This window comes from Staurois parvus, unplaced genomic scaffold, assembly GCF_062004578.1.
Source record: "Staurois parvus isolate SC_StPar_1 unplaced genomic scaffold, SC_StPar_1.0 ptg000153l, whole genome shotgun sequence".
Classification (NCBI taxonomy): Eukaryota; Metazoa; Chordata; class Amphibia; order Anura; family Ranidae; genus Staurois; species Staurois parvus.
This window is the reverse complement of record NW_028317949.1, coordinates 8,535,617-8,555,317: the sequence shown is the minus strand read 5'-3', so window position 1 is coordinate 8,555,317 and position 19,701 is coordinate 8,535,617.

Sequence of the window (19,701 nt, the reverse complement as noted above, 5' to 3'; positions counted from 1 at the left end):
TCGCTGAAGTATTCTTGGCCTCTCCAGCACTCTGAAAGGTTGCTGATTGTGTTTTTAAGCAGCCTCTTATTGTCATAGCACTCACAGTAGCATGGTTTTAGATCTATGCTCACTTATGTTTCACTTTTTAAAAATTGCTTTTTCTGTCTAGTATTGCATTATATTTGACTAGTCTTCTAAACTCTAGGAAATCACTTACATTTTCTTGTCCCTTCAAAAATAGAAAAAAAACTGTCTACTCTCCTACTGATAGATTTCTTTATTTGAATATTTATAACTGTTGTACTTTGATTTTATAACATTCAATTTACAGTTCAAGCCTGTTAAATTTATACTATATATCACTGTATTAAATGCTGTACTTACCTTTTGTTGTTTTAGTGCTTATTAAACATATATTGTAAATCATGGTATAAGCTGCCCCAATGGATGTATTAATTGAGGTCCAGAATTGCAGTGAAGCACTGCCCCTCTTTGTTATAGAGGTCTGAACTATTAAGGCTGCACCTAAAAAGGCAAGCTGAGGGCAGAGGATCAACCTGCCCATACATTGTATACATTTCTGGTGATTCTTAATGAATCGGTTATTAATCATTCCGTGGATGGCCCTGTTGGCTGTCTCCCACCTGACTTCTTTGAAGAATTAAAGGATCTAGGTGGACATTTTTCAGTCCAAAAGTGGCTATATTGAATCAGATGCAGCTACTGCTTGGGTATTTGACAGCTGGCAGGCCTGTTGTCAAAATACAATAGGCTTAATGGGAAATTTGCCTGCTGGAGAAAAATCAGTGCATGGCCAGCTTTAGTCTGCAGTATTGCCTGTAGGCTTCTAGAAGCTAATCTTTTCCCTAGTACTGACTTCCTATTCCTAGTTCTGCGCTGTGTCTCTGTGTGGAGGCACCCATCTTGTAGAGGAGCAGGGCTTTGCTTCCTCATGTCTGTAAGAGAAGCTCAGTACTTGTTGCAACAAGAAGGCTGGCACGTGCTTATGCTTACTGTATGTGCATGCTCATAATTCTGAGCAAAAACTCAACGCAAAACAGGGATTATCACACCTATGCAAACGTATTATCATGTGCAGAAACCATATGCGCATGCACACAAACACATATGGGTACTGGCTCCAAATGGCCTATTTAAGCTGGACTCTGACATAGGTGGATTGCTGAGTGGTCTTCAGTTAGTTCCTGCTTTACCTGAGCCTTGACCTGCCATACCTCCTTACCTGTGTACAACTCGGCTTGCCCCTGACCTGTACTTGGATTTCTGTCTGCTTACTGTGACCTTGGCTTGTATTCTGACTCTGTTCCTGTACTTCACTTCCCAGCTGTGTACTGATCCCAGCCTGTGTCCTGACTTTGTCTCTGCCTGATGTTCCTGTACCTCACTGCCCAGTTGTTGATGACCTTTTGACTTGTGTCCTGGCTACACTCCTGTCTGCCAAGCAAATGTTACAGTGCTCCAGTTCCTGGTTCCTACCTGATGATCTACAGTCATCTGCTTCCTGCAAACCCCAGTTGGCACTACCTGCTGCACCAGCCCTTGTGCCACTTTGTGTCTTCACACTCCCTGTCATCTCTACCAGGGATGTTGGACAAGAGGTGTAAGAGAAGTCCCCTCTCCAGCTCAATTTCCACCAAGTGAATGCCAAAGCTGCCCCCTGATGACTGGTAATCTTATTATTGCTGGTGGATTACTTGGGAATCTGTAAAAGATGTGCAGGAAACACAGGATGAATGAGAGAAACTGGACCAACTCATACACTCTCACGGCTTCAACTACCACTTATATGCCGACGACACACAAATCTATCTCTCAACCCCCCACCTCAGTCTCCGCCCGAATCACACACCTACTGAGCGACATATCAGACTGGATGTCGCTCCACTTCCTTAGACTGAACCTCTCCAAAACCGAGTTTCTTGTCTTCCCCCCCAGCCCGGACACAACCCCCATTGACTTCTCCATCACATCCAACAACACCACCATCAAACCCGCCCCGCAAGCCAGAGTACTTGGTGTCATTCTGGACTCCAACCTATCCTTCCAGCCCCAAGTCCAATCTTTAACAAGCTCATGCAGACTCCACCTCCACAACATCGCCAAAATACGCACGTTCCTAACCCCAGAAATCACTAAACAGCTCATCCACTCCCTCATCATATCATGACTCAAATACTGCAACTCCCTCCTTACTGGCCTTCCTTGCCGCTGGCTATCCCCGCTTCAGTCGATCCTGAATACAGCTGCCAGACTCATTCACCTTTCCAACCACTCCATTTCCGCCACCCCCTCTGCCAATCCCTCCACTGGCTTCCGATTGCGCAACGGATCAAATTCAAAATCCTAACGCTGACGTACAAAGCCGTCCACCATACTGCCCCGAACTACATCACTGACCTAATATCCAAGTACCACCCAGCACGCACACTCCACTTCTCACAAGACCTCCTTCTCTCTAGTACCCTGGTCTCCTCCCATGCCCGCTTCCAGGACTTCTCCAGGGTGTCACCCATCCTCTGTAACTCCCTGCCCCAACCCATCAGATTATCACCTACTCTCCTCTCCTTTAGGCGCACCCTGAAAACCCACCTCTTCAGGGAAGCCTACCCCACCCCCTGCTAACTTGCCAACCTCCTCCACTCTTCCTACCACCCCATCCCCCACAGCTATCTCCTCCTGTGCCACCATCCCCTCCCTCCTAGATTGTAAGCTCGAAAGAGCAGGGACCTCGATCTCCTCATGTTTTGCATTGTATTGCTGTTGTTCTGTCACGTGTTCTGTCCCCCTTTGTAATGTACAGCGCTGAGCGAACTATTGGCGCTTTATAAATACTGTATAATAATAATAATAATAATTCATTCAAAAAAACTGCCTGCCCACAATGTATTGCAGATGGTACATCACTTGTTTAGGGCATGCCCCTTCCTGCCGACACCTGCTGTGATTGTACACAACAGGAGTCTGTCAGCAAGTCCTGGCCAAAGACAATCGCAGCCCAGAGCCCTGTGTCAAAAATCCCTGTAAGGGAACAAAGCAGGGATGAGAAACAAAGATCGGTTAGTAAAATTAGCACATATTACACACGTTACACATTGTTAGGCATACATTTAACCCCTTTATTGCTCTAGATGTTAACCCTTTTCCCAGCCAGTGTTGTTAGTACAGTGACAGTGTATAGTACTACCACTGATCACTGTATTACTGTCACTGGTGATGTCAGTGGCAGTTAGTCAGTTCCCCCTAGTGTCAGGTAGTGTCAGACTACCTTCCGCACGATCGCAGTCCCATTATAAGTTGCTGATCACTGCCATAAGTAGTATAAGAATAAAAAAATTCCAATAAATACCATAGTTTGTAGACACTATAACGTTCATGCAAACCAATCAATATAAACTTATTGGCAAAACATTTTGGCTAAAATTAATGAATACATTTGATTTTTTAAACTTTTTTATTGGATTAGTTTTATAGCAGAAAGTAAAAAATATTGTTATTTTGCAAAATGTTAATTTTTTTAATTTCTATCACAAAAACTTAAAAACCCAGTAATTATCAAATACTACCAAAAGAAAGCCCTATTTGTGTAAAAAAAAATTATATAAATTTTGTTTGGGTGCAGTGTTGCATGCCAGTGCAATTACCAGTTAAAGTAGGACAGTGCTAAATAGGAAAATGGCCTGATCATGAAGGGGGTAAAACCTTCCAGAGCTCAAGTGGATAATGGTTTCTCTTAGCAAAATATTATGTATCATATAAAAAACATTTTAACAAGTATTCAAGTGGTGCATAATCAATATTCTGTGCAAACAAAAAACAGTAAAAGTGTATAGAAGTGAATAAAAATATTCAACACACAAAATGTATGTATTATAATTAGAAATAATTGTGTATAGTCCAAAAAAAAATTTAAAATCCAAATAAATCAGTCCAAAAGAGATCACCACTTGAAAAAATATTGTGCAAAACAATTGAATAAATATATATGTGTGTGAACTGCCCCCCTCTCAGGTGTGCATTCACCAGCAAGTGTTGCCTCCCACTCTCATGGTTGGCAAACTAGGCTTTAACAGACGATTTTCAAGAGATAAATCAGACCACTATGGTATTTTAATCTCATTTTTTCTTGAAAAAACAGAATCCCAAGACAGGTACTCTTGAACTCCAGTATTCAAATTTAAGAAGTGAAAATCAAAGACTCCTCTCTCTTCCTAATACTCCATACGCAAATGACCATGTAAGAGAAAAAAATGAGAAAGCCCCAATGGTGCAGTACCAACTTCTGAATTAATCATAGGGATCCCTATGATTAAGTCGGAAGTGACGAAATGCGTCAGTGATGCTGTCTGGAACCGGAAGTGACGTGGGAACGTCGGAAATCGAGGGTCGGCGGTGGTGAGAGCAATGACTCGGCTTTCTTCACTCTAAACTGATTTCAGCTAACATCTTTGATCTTTTTATTCATTTATATCTTGTAAGTGGCAGTCTAGTGTGGCAATAAAGAGACTTAAATAAAGACCACCATTGGGGCTTTCTCGTTTTTTAAGTTTTATATCCATCTTGGATAAGGGACAGTGACATCACAATTTAAACTCTAGACAGTGCAGCCTACTACAAATAAGAGATACAACATGTAAAATACAGTGGAACCTCAACCTACGAGCGAACTAACGTGCAAGTTTTCCGAGATACGAGCAGTCGCTTGGACGATTTTTTGCTTTAGCACGCGAGCAGAATTTTAAGATACGAATTTGAGGCGCGCGCAGCTCTAAGTGTAAAAAAATAAGAAAAAAATGTTAAGTAGCATTTAAGATATGTAAAGCAATTGTTAAGTAGCATTTAAGTTTAGTTACAACGCAGTGTACATTTACGTACGAATGTAGTGATAGCAAAACAGTCATCCGTCCACCTCTGCCTGTCTCCTCTACCCGCCACCTCCGCCGTCTCCGTTAGCTCAAGTCGTCTCATCTCCAAGCTAAGTAAATTGTATACAACTTTATTATATCTTCATATTTTCTTTCTATTTTGTTTTTATTTAATATTTGTTATGTAAAAAGCTTTTTTCCTTATGAAATAACAAGAAAAATGAAAAATATGAGGTGCCATTTTGAGGGTTGGAACGGATTGCGACCGTTTCCATTATTTCTTATGGGGAAAATTGATTTAACGAGCGAGCATATTAAGTTACGAGCTCGACCACGGAACGAATTAAACTCGTAAGTTGAGGTTCCACTGTAGTAATAATTATTATATATAACATTAATATAGCAATTAATAATCAGATAATACACTTACCAACAGTATAAATACAGGAAATGTATATTAGGAACAAAATCGTTCCCTACTGCCATCTAGTGATATACGGTATGCTAAATAAACTCTCCATGTATACAAGATACCCAGTATGTCCTGCTATTATATGTTGTATAATGGCTGTAATTAAATATAAAAGAAGGGGAGACACTACTTTAAATAAACCCATACTAAAAATCCAGTTTCCTTCTAGATAAAACTAGGACCTATCCTGTTAATATTACTGGCCCATATAGAGTGTGAATCAAAATATATTTATTATAGAGCCCATATGATTGTGCAAACCTCATTTGGAAAGAACCAGCTATACCAGATGACCCAAATAATAAATCCTCATCCTATAATCCCTATTTATATGTACTGCCTGACATATCTTGTTGGCAAATTAGGAATAATAGGAAATGGATATATAAAGAAAAAGTAAAATACGTAATGATCCCTGTTTATATAAACTACCTAACATATCATATAGACAATATTTAAGTGACTAAAACCGAATAAATGGAGGATAAAATAATAGCAAATAAATTACCTTTCTAGATACACCAGAGAGCATATTCTGATATTATTGATGATGCAATAACATATAGCTACAGATCACCCAGAGTGTAAATTAAGGAAGATGGCAATGTCAATATGTATTACAAACCACCTGGGGGAGTAAGTAGTGCACAATAAATGCAACCAACTATAAAAAGCCTGATTAAGTAATAAAACGTGTATACTACCAAAAAATGGTAATACACCACCTTACCACATATACATTACATTCCAAATTAATACCTAGATCAATACAACATCTATGCTACTACTGGGGTTCTAGATTTGTATATATATTTGTGCTTAAGTATTATTTCTGAGGGTATGGGAGCACCGTAAAAGTCCCACACACATTTTGTACATCTTTTTTGACTCATTTAATTGCAAATTTGTTTTAGTCTGGCACATCCTGCTACCCTCAGGTTCCAACTACTGGATGATCAACAGTACATATTTCAAGACCCTGCTTTAAACCCCCATTGGGGGATGGCCATAACCTGACCCTAATTCTTAACAATAAGGTACCATACCTATATGACAACCAACAGCTGTGGGCAAACATATTCTACATGCTTTATATTCTGTAACTAAACTGGCAGCCATAGTATTTATAAATCCCTAAATACAAAGATGTCACTTTCACCCCAGGAAGTCCAAAACAAAACAAAAAGTCTCTCTCAGCGTCCGTGCAGTGAAATTATCCCTATTATGTGAAAGATACAGTATTCTTCTTTTTATTCAGTGTTCAACCACACCTGAATCTTAATCCGTCTTCTACTTAGTATCCTCAAAAAATAGATAAACACACACAGTGCAGTATCCTCAGCATAAACACAGCTATACTAAGAGAAACGCACTCACAAAAATGTGTAGCAAATCCGTGCTAAGTCACTCCACTATGTGATCACTTCTAAACGCCTGGAATTCCTGGAATTGTATTGCACAGTATAAACTTGAATATATAGACGCCCATAAAAACAATGTAGCAGCGACATCAACCCTTCACTACAGTGAGCCCCAGTACACCTTCTTTAATAAGAGTTGGTATACAGTATATCACATAAAGTCACTTATTTTTACATTAAAGATAAGAATTGGGAAGGTGTTAAGAAAAAAGTCCAAAACTTTTGAAAAAAAAAGTTTCTGTTATAAAATTTTGCAAACAGGTAATTTTTTTTTACTTCACTGATGTGTGCTGATGAGGCTGCACTGATGGGCACTGATAGGCAGCACTAATGGGCACTGATAGGCTGTACTGATGGGCATTGATGAAGTGGCACTGTTGGACACTGATAAGCTTCACTGATGGGCACTGACAAGGAGGCACAGATGAAGCCGCACTGATATGCGGCACTGGTGGGGGCACTGATAGGCAGCACTAAATATCACTGATAGGCAGCACTGACTGGTGGCATTGATGGACACTTACGGGCGTCACTGATGGACACTGATTGGCATCACTGATGGACACTAAGGCCCTGATTCACTATTGGGCGTGGGTGCATATTTATGGGCTTAAGCCCAATTTTCATGGGCGTCCGTCATTTTTTACCCTGCAACCTAATTCACTATTGAGCAGAGCTCATAAGCAGATGCCCAATCTAATTCACAAAAAGACACACGCCCGAAATCAGACTCACAAAACAGACTTGCTAAGAAGCAAGTCTAAAACCATGAAAAATCACTGCAGAGACATGTTCACTTAGAAATTTGCTTTGCCAAGTATCAGGACTTCACTTTAAACAATATCTGCTATTTCCAAAAAAATTAAGAATGTGTTAAAAATAGTTTTTTTCAAGGAAATCGACACAGTAAAAATCTAGAAGCCCGTGCAGTGTCTTTGGCAGATACAACTGAGCATGTGCAGAACACATTTTAGACTTCTGCCATGGGCGTTTGCTTTTTAGCCACTGACTAATAGTGAATCTTACTGTGGATTCCTCTGACAGCCGGCACTCGGTCGCGTCTATTGTGTTTAATAAACAGCACTCGGCATATCTTCATGTAATCTAATTAGATTTCCTTAGTTCTAGTGATTCTATTTTTGTTTCTTATCCTTTATAATTATTTCTGTAATGATTTTACTTATTTCAAAGGTCTAGATAATATTTATTTTGACAGCTGAATGTAAAAATAAAGGTCCACAATAAAAAAAAAAACAGCGTGGGTCCCCCCTCTCATCCTTACCAAACCCTTCAGGTCTGGTATGGATATTAAGGGGGAACTCCACGCTGAAATTTTTTAAAAAAACAGCGTGGGTCCCCCTCAATATCCATACCAAACCCTTATCCGAGCATGCAGCCCGGCAGGTCAGGAAAGGGGGGGACGAGCGAGCGCCCCCCCCCCCTCCTGAACCATACCAGGCCACATGCCCTCAACATGGGGGGGTGCTTTGAGGCAGGGGGGGGGCTCCCCCCCAAAGCACCTTGTCCCCATGTTGATGAGGACAAGGGCCTCTTCCCCACAACCCTGGCCGATGGTTGTGGGGGTCTGCGGGCGGGGGGCTTATCAGAATCTGGAAGCCCCCTTTAACAAGGGGGCCCCCAGATCCCGGCCCCCCCCCCTACGTGAAGGAGTCTGCGGTACATGCTCCCGCAGACTCCTTCACAAAAAAAAAAAGTGTGGTGTAAAAAAAACACATAACAGGGTCTTTGACAAGTCCTTTATTAAAACAATGTCCCCCGAAGTAGATCCAACGTCAATCACGGCGGCGGCGGCAGGGACCCGAAAAAAAAAAAAAAGGTTCCGCTCCCGTCCGAGGCTTCCAGCCTTGTGAAGAAGAGGCTAGCTGACAGTTCTTATATAGGTATGGGGCGGGGCCAGCCGGGGACATCATCCGAGTGACCCGCCCCATGTCACATGCTTGCTGTTCCCAGCTGGCCCCGCCCCATAGCTATATAAGAAATGTCAGACTGTCTCCTGCATTCAGCTAGTTAGCCTCAGTGGAGAGACAGGGTGACATTTCTCAAATAGGTAAGGGGCGGGGATGATGTGACCGGCTGGCCCCGCCCCATACCTATATAAGAACTGTCAGCTAGCCTGTTCTTCACAAGGCTGGAAGCCTCGGAAGGGAGCGGAACCTTTTTTTTTTTTTTTCGGGTCCCTGCGCCGCCGCCGTGATTGACGTTGGATCTACTTCGGGGGACATTGTTTTAATAAAAGACTTGTCAAAGACCCTGTACTGTGTTTTTTTTTACACCACACTTCGTTTTTTTGTGAATAAGTCTGCGGGACCATGTACCGCAGACTCGTTCACGTAGGGGGGGGGCCGGGATCTGGGGGCCCCCTTGTTAAAGGGGGCTTCCAGATTCTGATAAGCCCCCCGCCCGCAGACCCCCACAACCACCGGCCAGGGTTGTGGGGAAGAGGCCCTTGTCCTCATCAACATGGGGACAAGGTGCTTTGGGGGGGAGCCCCCCCTGCCCCAAAGCACCCCCCCATGTTGAGGGCATGTGGCCTGGTATGGTTCAGGAGGGGGGGGCGCTCGCTCGTCCCCCCCCCCCCTTTCCTGACCTGCCGGGCTGCATGCTCGGATAAGGGTCTGGTATGGATATTGAGGGGGACCCACGCTGTTTTTTTTTTTAATTTCAGTGTGGAGTTCCCCCTTAATATCCATACCAGACCTGAAGGGCTTGGTAAGGATGAGAGGGGGGGACCCACGCTGTTTTTTTTATTATTTATTTAATTCACGGAAATAATTTGAAATTCAGCTGTCAGTGGGAAACCCCGATGACAGCTGAAACATTCCTTCTGTCCCTGCAGAGAGCTCAGCTATTATATTTGACATTAAAAAGTATAGAGACTGCAACATTGTATCTATTTGTATCCATTCCGGATATAGATGTTTTTATTCGGATACAAATAGATACAATGTTGCAACCTTTATACTTTTTAATGTCAAATATAATAGCGCAGCTCTCTGCAGGGACAGAAGTAATTACTTTGCTATTATATTTGCAGGCCGTAGACAGGGCGAAAATCGAACTATTTTTTTACCATTGGTGGTAACGTCGGCCCATTGAACAACCGAATTTTTTTTTTTTCTTAAAACGGTCAGTTTTCGCCCCATCTATGGCCTGCATTTTTCTTTTTCTTATTCTTTTTTTTAATCTTCTTTTTCTTGCAGGTCATGGCTCATGTGCAGATTTTTTATCTGTTAAAAGATCAGCCAATTTGCCGATCATTGCAGCTAAAATCGGCCGATCTGCAAAATCGGCCAATTTTTATCCAAATTTACCAATTAAAAAAAGTTGCAAAATCCCCAAAAATGGCTGACCAATTAACCCACTAACGGGCCGAAAATCAGCCGATTTTTTTTGCGGACGATTTTAGACCCATATAAAGCAGGCCATAGATGGGTCTAAAATCGGCCGATTTTTCTGCCGAAAAAAAAATCGAACGATTTTCGGGCCGTTAGTGGGTTAATTGGTCAGCTGTTTTTTGGGATTTTGGCACTTTTTTTTAATCAGTAAATTTGGAACAAAAAATTTTCAACTTTACTGGTAAACAAAATATGCTAAAATCCCAAAAAATGGCCGACCAATTATCCCAATAACGGAAGAGGCCCTTGTCCCCATTAACATGGGGACAAGGTGCTTTGGGGGGAGCCCCCCTTCCCCAAAGCACCCCCCCATGTTGAGGGCATGTGGCCTGGTATAGTTCAGGAAGGGGGGGCGCTCGCTCGTCCCCCCCCCTTTCCTGACCTGCCGGGCTGCATGCTCGGATAAGGGTCTGGTATGGATTTTGGGGGGATCCCCAAGCTGTTTTTTTTTATTTCAGCGTGGAGTTCCCCCTTAATATCCATACCAGATCCGAAGGGCTTGGTATGGATGGGAGGGGGGACCCCACGCTTTTTTTTTTTTTTGTACATTCAGCTGTCAGTGGGGAACCTCGCTGACAGTTGAAACATTAACACATGGCTGTCGCTCCTACAATCCCGCATGAGTTATGTTATCAACTCATGCAGCATTTTAGTAGCGAAAACCAATGCAGCGCTCATGTTTCAGCTGTCGGCGGAGTTCCCCACTGACAGTTGATGTAAAAGTATTGCAGGGAATTATAAACAATTTGTAAAAAACCCGGAGTGGGGTCCCCCCTCTCATCCATAATAAGCCCTTCGGGTCTCGTATGGATGTTAAGGGGTAACTCTACGCTGAAATTAAATAAAAAACAGCATGGGGTACCCCCCAAAATCCATAACAGATACTTATCTGAGCATGCAGCCCAGCTGGTCAGGAAAGGGGGGGGGGGACAAGCGAGCGCCTCCCCCCCTCCTGAACCATACCAGGCCACATGCCCATACCAAATTATTCAAACATTTGTAAACAGACCAATTAACTGAAATGGTTTGGCATTTGTACCCCAAATATGACGTTCCCTGAGGCATTGGTAAACCGAGGTACGCCTGTATTAGTATTGCAATCCTTTGTATTGGGATACATAGAACCAACATACATCTGAATTGGCAACATAGCACAACATTTGTGTCACATTGGAGATATCTGGTAGTTATACTGACCTTGCCCAGGGACCTAAGATTGATTCACAGCACAGAAATACAGGCTGGATTAGCAATGTAGCTCCGTGGATTAGTGGTTAGCACTACTGCCTCACAACTCTAGGGTTGTCGGTTTGAATCCCAACCCCAGTGAGGAAGGAGCATGATCTCCGTGTGTGGCTGTCTTCAAATAGATGTTCTGGCAACATCTTTGCTTTCTATCTAAATGATCCCTAAAATGTGAATTAGAATGAGGCCTTGTCTGTTGAAACACCTTCAAAGCTGCACCTTATGTGAATGTTATACAATGGAATGTCATACAATGGGATAAGAGCCCGGAGCACTAATAGATTTGATAATGAAGGTTTACACTCCATCCACTTTTGTGAAGGATTTGGCAAGCAAAGAGCTGACAGAGAGAGATAAAGTCTGCAAAGTCGCACCCTATTGTATGCTATTAGAGCGACCACATGGGTGTGTTTCAAACATTGATTTCTATAGTACATATAGTATATGTATATAGTATGTAGTATATAGTAGTACATGTACTACTTTAGTGGCAATTTGCATAGAGATCTGTGTCAGATGTCTTGAAAATTGCATTGAAATGGTCAATTTTACTGTAAGTCGCAGGATTTGTAAATCAGCTTTGCCCAGAGTGTAATGTTTGGTGATGTTTGATTTCTGGAGTGTTTTGCCAATTGATGGGAAATTCACCATACTAGTCAAATCGATTTGTCATTTTCAGTATTGCATACAAGATGTGGTCATGTGACTGTCTTAACTCATGCGAGAATCTGGAGGGAATTGTGACCATAGTAGCAATAAAGGTTCCAATTGGGGTTCCCTTTCACATCCCTGCTCAATGTTCTGTTGTATGCTGCACACGTACATTTCACTGTATATATCTTTCTGATTTGTGGGGCCTGTATACCAAGGGTTAATGCAGGTAGGAAGCGGATTCATCAGGTGAAAACACTTTCACTGACCAAACTAAGGTCAGTGGTGGGTGTGGCTTCATTGGGTGTGGGGCCTTGTTTGGCACGCTCCAAATACAACCTAGCTTATATAAAGATGTGCAGTAGGGAGTGATTTGGCCTGTTACTAGGCCGGGTGGTTTGTGACTAAGTCCTTGCTTGTAGTGGTTTGGGGGAGGAAGAGATTTTGTGCTGAATTGCCCCAGACACCACTCAGGCTGTGTTTGGAAGTGGGCTGGAAATGTTTGCATATTTTTGGCCTTGTAAAGTGTTTGTGTGTTATTGCACAATGATTGTGTTTTTTTCTCTTTGCATTGAAAGCCTCACACATGTCAATCGTTTTGTTTAAAATCTGCTCTTGTTTTAATTTTGCTTGCTTATTTAGACTCCAATGCATTTTTCTGACAAACCTGCTGACAAATGTATGTGTAGGGGATTTGTAGAGGTGGGAGGGGATTTGTAGAGGTGGGAGGGTTTTTTTTCACATGCTTTGTTTTCTTGATATTTTGATCTGTAGACTTTTTTTTGTGAATGGATCTTCATACTAAGTGTGTAAGTAAATCTTATGTGCACGAAAATGTTACTTGATTCATCTTCCCCTTTGTTTCCTGCTATAACCTGTGCACACACAGTTCATTAGAAGTATCTTTAGATTGTAAGCTCTTATGAGCAGGAGTGTTTTATTTTTGCCACGTGAATCCTATTTTTGTGACTCACCAAGATATTGACTGTACCTACTTGTTCCTGCTGACCAAATAAATGAAGATATATTTGATCAATAAATGTTTGACCGATGTTTTTGTGTTTATTTTATGTTCAATATATGAACAACCTTAATAGTTACTTTGTATACTTATATAATCTGCTCAAATGTAGCTTGTAAGAGCGTGAATATGCAAGTGGGTGCAAACTGGCTTTTTCAAAACCAAAAAAAAAAAAAAACCCACTTGCACCACAATATTGTTATGTACTAATGAATGTCACATTCACTGTGCAGCCAGCTACAGGTTTTCTACAATTCGATTTACAGTAATAAAATAGTTCACACTTTTTTTTGGCCTTTGGCAACAAATATTAGCCAAGGTTAAAAAAAACAAATCAATAGGAAACACACATTTGCGAAAGCTATCATAGCCGTGCATAGAAATGCGCAATTGCAAACAAATAAGCACCAAACAGGTGTCCGCATGGCGCAGGAGCAGCTATCCTCCTGGAAGTCCGTCATCTGGTGCGCGCGCACCCGGAAGTGGTTGTGGGGAGTGTAAGTGGATGAGAAGTGGTTGGAGGTTTTGTGTTGGTTGAAAATTTTGATAACTTTATTGGCATTTGGACATGGCGAGAGCACAGTTCTCAACTGAGGAGATGATCCTTATATGTAAAGTAAGTGTGGCCATTGCAAACATGTTTATAACATGTGAGGGACAGGTAATTGTAATTTTGTGGGTGGGGCCTAGCAGAATCTCACTTGGTGCACATGCTACTTATCTGTACATTAGCTCCTGGGTATTGATGGGTCAATGATATTAACCACTTGCCTACTGGGTACTCCTACCCCCTTCCTGTCCTGGCCAATTTTCATCTTTCTGCACTGTTACCCTTTGAATGACAATTGTGTGTTCATGCCACATTGTACCCATCTTAAATTTGTATCAGTTTTTTCAGACAAATAGAGCTTTCTTTGGGTGGTATTGACTTGCTGCTGTGAGTTTTACTTTTTGCTCGATAAACCACAAAATAGCTCATAATGAATAAAAGTCTGTTTATATTATAACATTTGGTAAACTGGTAATTTAGCAACACTGATGTGCGTTGATGAGGCAGCACTGGTGGGTGGCACTGCTGGCCACAGGTGGGCGGAACTGTTGGGTGGCACTGGTGGGCACTGATCATCGGGGCCGACCCCTGCTCTGATAACTGCTGGTTCTCGGCAGTACTTTCCACACATTCTGACAGCGTGATGAAAGTGCAGCCAAGACCCGGCAAATGTATTTCCCGGTGATCAGCGTGTCATTGGACATGGCTGATCACATGGCAAAAAGCCGCTGTGATTGTCCTTTACCACATCACGTGATCAGCTGTGTCCTTAGGACACAGCAATCACGGAGAGCGCGTTCTGCCAGGATGTCATATGACACCCTCCCAGAGCTGCCTGGATGCAGTGTAGCGTTATTCGGCTATCTGCGGTCGCCAAATAGGTAACCAGCTAGGCCTTCATGGCTAATCTTTGAATATCTGGACATGTATACTGCGTATAATGCATTACATTCTACAATGTGTTGGTGTACATGGTATTACAGTGTGCAATGCGTTGCTGGATTCTGCATGACAGTGGACAGCGTATCACAGTGTGCAATGCGTAGCTCCAGCCTGCATGACAGTGTACAATGCATTACAGTCTACAATGTGTGGGTGTACACGGTATCACAGTGTGCAATGCGTTGCTCCATCCTGCATGACAGTGTACAGTGCATTACAGTCTACAATGTGTGGGTGTACACGGTATCACAGTGTGCAATGCGTAGCTCTATCCTGCATGACAGTGTACAGTGCATTACAGTCTACAATGTGTGGGTGTACACGGTATCATAGTGTGCAATGCGTTGCTCCATCCTGCATGACAGAGTACAGTGCATTACAGTCTACAATGTGTGGGTGTACACGGTATCACAGTGTGCAATGCGTTGCTCCATCCTGCATGACAGTGTACAGTGCATTACAGTCTACAATGTGTGGGTGTACACGGTATCAGTGTGCAATGCGTAGCTCTATCCTGCATGACAGTGTACAGTGCATTACAGTCTACAATGTGTGGGTGTACACGGTATTACAGTGTGCAATGCGTTGCTCCATCCTGCATGACAGAGTACAGTGCATTACAGTCTACAATGTGTGGGTGTACACGGTATTACATTGTACAGTGTATTACAGTGTGCAATGCGTTGTACACTGCAGTGTGCACTAAAGCATTTTACACTCATGCACTGTACACACTAACGCATTTGACATTTCTAGTGTGCAATGCGTTAGTGTGCAATGCCTTGGACAGTACAATGCATTTGCAGTATTGGTGTATGTTTATTAAGCACAGATAATTAATCTGATTTTAGTTATCAAGGAGAAGTCTTCTCTGTCCCCCTGTTTATGAGGTGGAGGACAATTGTTTTCCGAAGAAGAGAGGAGACATTTTTTCAAGGAGATCTGTATAGATTTCCAGAGATATGTGTAGATGGTTGAGGGGCTGCATGTGATCTCCGGAGATAACTGGGATTAACGATCACCTGAGTTAAACCAGTGAATGAAAAGTGTAAAAAAACATGGATTGAAAATAATCTGCACTGACCACTGTGCTTTGTCAAGCCACATGTTGGCACATTCTGGTGTCACACAGATGCGATGTGAAATTTGCAGTGTTTTCTGTGCAAGCGCTGCATCGCATCACAACCGCAACCCCTTCATGCCACCTGCTGCGGCTTTCTAGGTGAAGTTACCAACACACCAATATTGGTACACAAAGCGTATTGCGATTTGCCAAATTGGATGGCATGCCTATTCACACCCATGTGCATACCCTGAAAAAGGGTCCTGCACATTTTTGGCCCGGATGCGGTACAATTTGAGGTGTGCAAAATGTTTGTCTCTAATTGCAACGCACACAAATTGCATGTGATTTGCCCAGGAGTGCGGTGTTAGACCACAATGCATGTATGTGAAGCCAGAATAAAAGGATGTGGATTTTGTCTATTTTTACTTGCGCATGTTAACATTATGTAAGTGCGTTATTCTTCTGTTTAACATGCTATAGAAATGCAACATGCATTTGGATGTAGTGTTTTTGTATGTGCATTTTGGAAGTATTCTAAACACACATTGACCCTAGGGCCACACCATATCTTATGCAGGCCATAGATGGGTCGAAAATCGGCCGATTTTTCGGCCGAAAATAAAATCGGCCGATTTTCGGATCGTTAGTGGGCTATTTGTTCGGCCGTTTTTCGGTATTTTGGCAGATTTTTTTTTTCGGTAAAGTTGGAAAAAAACGGCCGAATTTGCCAATCGGCCGATTTTCGCGGCAATGATGGGCAAATCGGCCGATTTTTTACTGATAAAAAATCTGCACATGAGCAGTGACCTGCAAGAGGAAGACAAAAAGAAGAAAAAGAAGAAGAGGATGATGAAGAAGAGGATGATGATGAAGAGGATGATGATGATGAAGAAGATGATGAAGAGGAAGAAGAGGATGATGATGATGAAGAAGAGGATGATGATGATGAAGAAGAAGAAGAGGATGATGATGATGAAGAAGAGGATGATGATGCAGAGGATGATGATGACGAAGAAGAAGAGGATGATGAAGAAGAAGAAGAAGAGGATGATGGTGAAGAAGAAGAAGATGAGGATGAAGAAGATGATGAAGAAGGAGAAGAAGAAGAGGATGATGATGAAGGAGAAGAAGAGGATGATGATGATGAAGAAGAAGAAAAGGATGATGATGATGAAGAAGAGGATGATGATGATGATGAAGAAGAAGTAGAAGAGGATGATGATGAAGAAGAAGAAGAGGAAGAAGAAGGATGAAAAATGAGAGGAATTCCAGTATGGCAAAAAGTGTCCCTGCAGAGAGCTCCGCTATTTCTTTGACAGTTCCTTGACATTTACAGCGGTTGCAACATTGTATCTATTTGTTTCCGAATAAAAACATCTGTATCCTAAATGGATACAAATACATTGTTGCAACTGCTATAAATGTCAAAGAAATAGCGGAGCTCTCTGCAGGGACACTTTTTGCCGGCTGTAGACGGAATGAAAATCGGCCGATTTTTTTTTTTTTTTTTTTACCATTGCTAGTAACATCGGCCGCTTGAACAACCGATTTTTCATTTTTTAAAAGAAAAATAGGCTGTTTTTCTCCCCGTCTATGGCCTGCATAAGCATTAGTGTGCCTGGGGGAGGGGGGGACCTTTGGCCTTTCCAAACACAGTAGATGCTCCAAGAATGTTTCCTTAAACTCTTGAAATGGTTAAAAAGGAAAGACACTCTAGATAGCCTGCACTGAGAATTGACTGTCATGATGACGTGTCAATGATTATTTGCTCTCATTTTTCAGGAGTGGTACTGCTTGCGGTTGAAGCTGGTAGAAATTCACCTTCACGTCCTCCACTCACCTTCACTTGTGGCCAGTGGATATTTTGTGGCCGCAGGCAAGAACTGGCATCGAGGACCTGCATAATGACCCTGGCATGCCAGAGGTGGTTTGGAAGCAGCACAGCAATTTGACCATCCCTTTCCTCTATGTTGGTTTTAGGGGTGCAGAATTGCTTCTCGTTCGTGAACGGACTGTCGCCGGATATCAGAGTCCCCATATTTTCAAGATATGTTTTAGCCATGTTGGCTTATTTTTATGTTATTTTCCAAGTGTGTTGCACCTAACCGCAGAGTAGTGTGGTGCCATGCGTATTTGTGGCTGTGAATGGGGCTGTTTTTAATAGACGTGTGTAGGTGCAACAACGTTTTCATCATGGTACCTGTGCACATCTACATAGGGCATTGCATATCTTTGCTGTGCTGGAAAATTTGTGTTCTTGCATGCGTTTCTGCACCACCAATGGTGTGAACAAGTCCTAAGGGCTGGTTCACACTATAGAAACAGTCTAGATGTGTTCCTGATGGGTTTTTTTCATGCCCTTTTGGCATGCATGTTTAGTGTGTTCCAGTACATTTTGGATGCGTTTTGGACATGTTTACATTGCATTTTTGTATCCCTTCCACTTATTTTTTTCTATTTTCTTTGTATTCAATGTAGTTAGGGACATGTGCGTTTTAGTACATTCAAGGATGTTTCAATGTGTTCCAGTACAGTTCTGTGCAGAAACAATGCAGCGTGGTCAACTTTGTTTATACAGTTGTGACCAAAATTATTCAACCCCCAATGCTGTAAAGGGGTTTAGGGACTATAGTGTACATTTGGAATTGTATTCAGAATCAAATCCTACAAGGACGTTGTAACTACCCAAATGCAACTAAAATGACATCAATTGTTTATGTAATACAGTAGTAAATGGTTCTTATGTGGTTTCTTCATTGCCACAATTATTCAACCCCTTAAAGACTACCACTCTGAAGAACAGAGGTTCATACAGGTGCTTTCCATCAGGTATTGAAAACACCTGTGGATGTCACCGAGCAGCAATCAAGCATAATAAGCACCAATTAGGCAGCTTTAAAATGACTGTGATACTCAGCTCCTTCTAGACATTTACTGGTGTGGTTACAAACATGGTGAAGGCAAGAGAATGGTCCAGGAAGACAAGAGAAGAGGTGATTTCTCTTCACAGGAAGGGCAATGGCTATAAGAAGATTGCAAAGATGTTAAACATACCAAGAGACACCTTAGGAAGCATCATTCGCAAATTCAAGGCAAAGGGCACTGTTGAAACGCTACCTGGTCGTGGCAGAAAGAAGATGCTGACTTCGACTGCTGTGCGCTACCTGAAGCGTAGAGTGGAGAGAAGTCCCCGTGTGACTGCTGAGGAACTGAGAAAAGATTTGTCAGATGTGGGTACAGAAGTTTCAGCCCAGACAATAAGACGCACACTGCGTAATGAAGGCCTCCGTGCCAGAACTCCCAGGCGTACCCCCTTGCTGTCTCCAAAGAATAAGAAGAGTCGACTGCAGTATGCCAAAAGCCATGTGGACAAACCACAAAAGTTGTGGGATAGTGTTCTGTGGACTGATGAAACAAAATTAGAACTGTTTGGGCCCATGGATCAACGCTATGTTTGGAGGAGGAAGAACAAGGCCTATGATGAAAAGAACACCTTGCCTACTGTGAAGCATGGTGGAGGGTCAATCATGCTTTGGGGCTGTTTTGCTTCTGCAGGTACAGGGAAGCTTCAGCGTGTGCAAGGTACCATGAATTCTCTTCAGTACCAGGAGATATTGGATGGAAACGTGATGCAGTCCGTCACACACCTGAGGCTTGGGAGACGTTGGACCTTTCAACAGGACAATGATCCCAAGCATACCTCCAAGTCCACTAGAGCATGGTTGCAGAGGAAAGGCTGGAACATTTTGGAGTGGCCATCGCAGTCACCAGACTTAAATCCGATTGAGAACCTCTGGTGGGACTTAAAGAAAGCAGTTGCAGTGCGCAAGCCTAAGAATGTGACTGAACTGGAGGCCTTTGCCCATGAAGAATGGGCGAAGATACCCGTAGATCGCTGCAAGACACTTGTGTCAAGCTATGCTTCACGTTTAAAAGCTGTTATAACTGTAAAAGGATGCTGTACTAAGTACTAAGATTGAATGTCACTTGGGGGTTGAATAAAACTGATAATGCTGTGAGCACAGAAAAGACATTTGTGGTTATTTCATTAT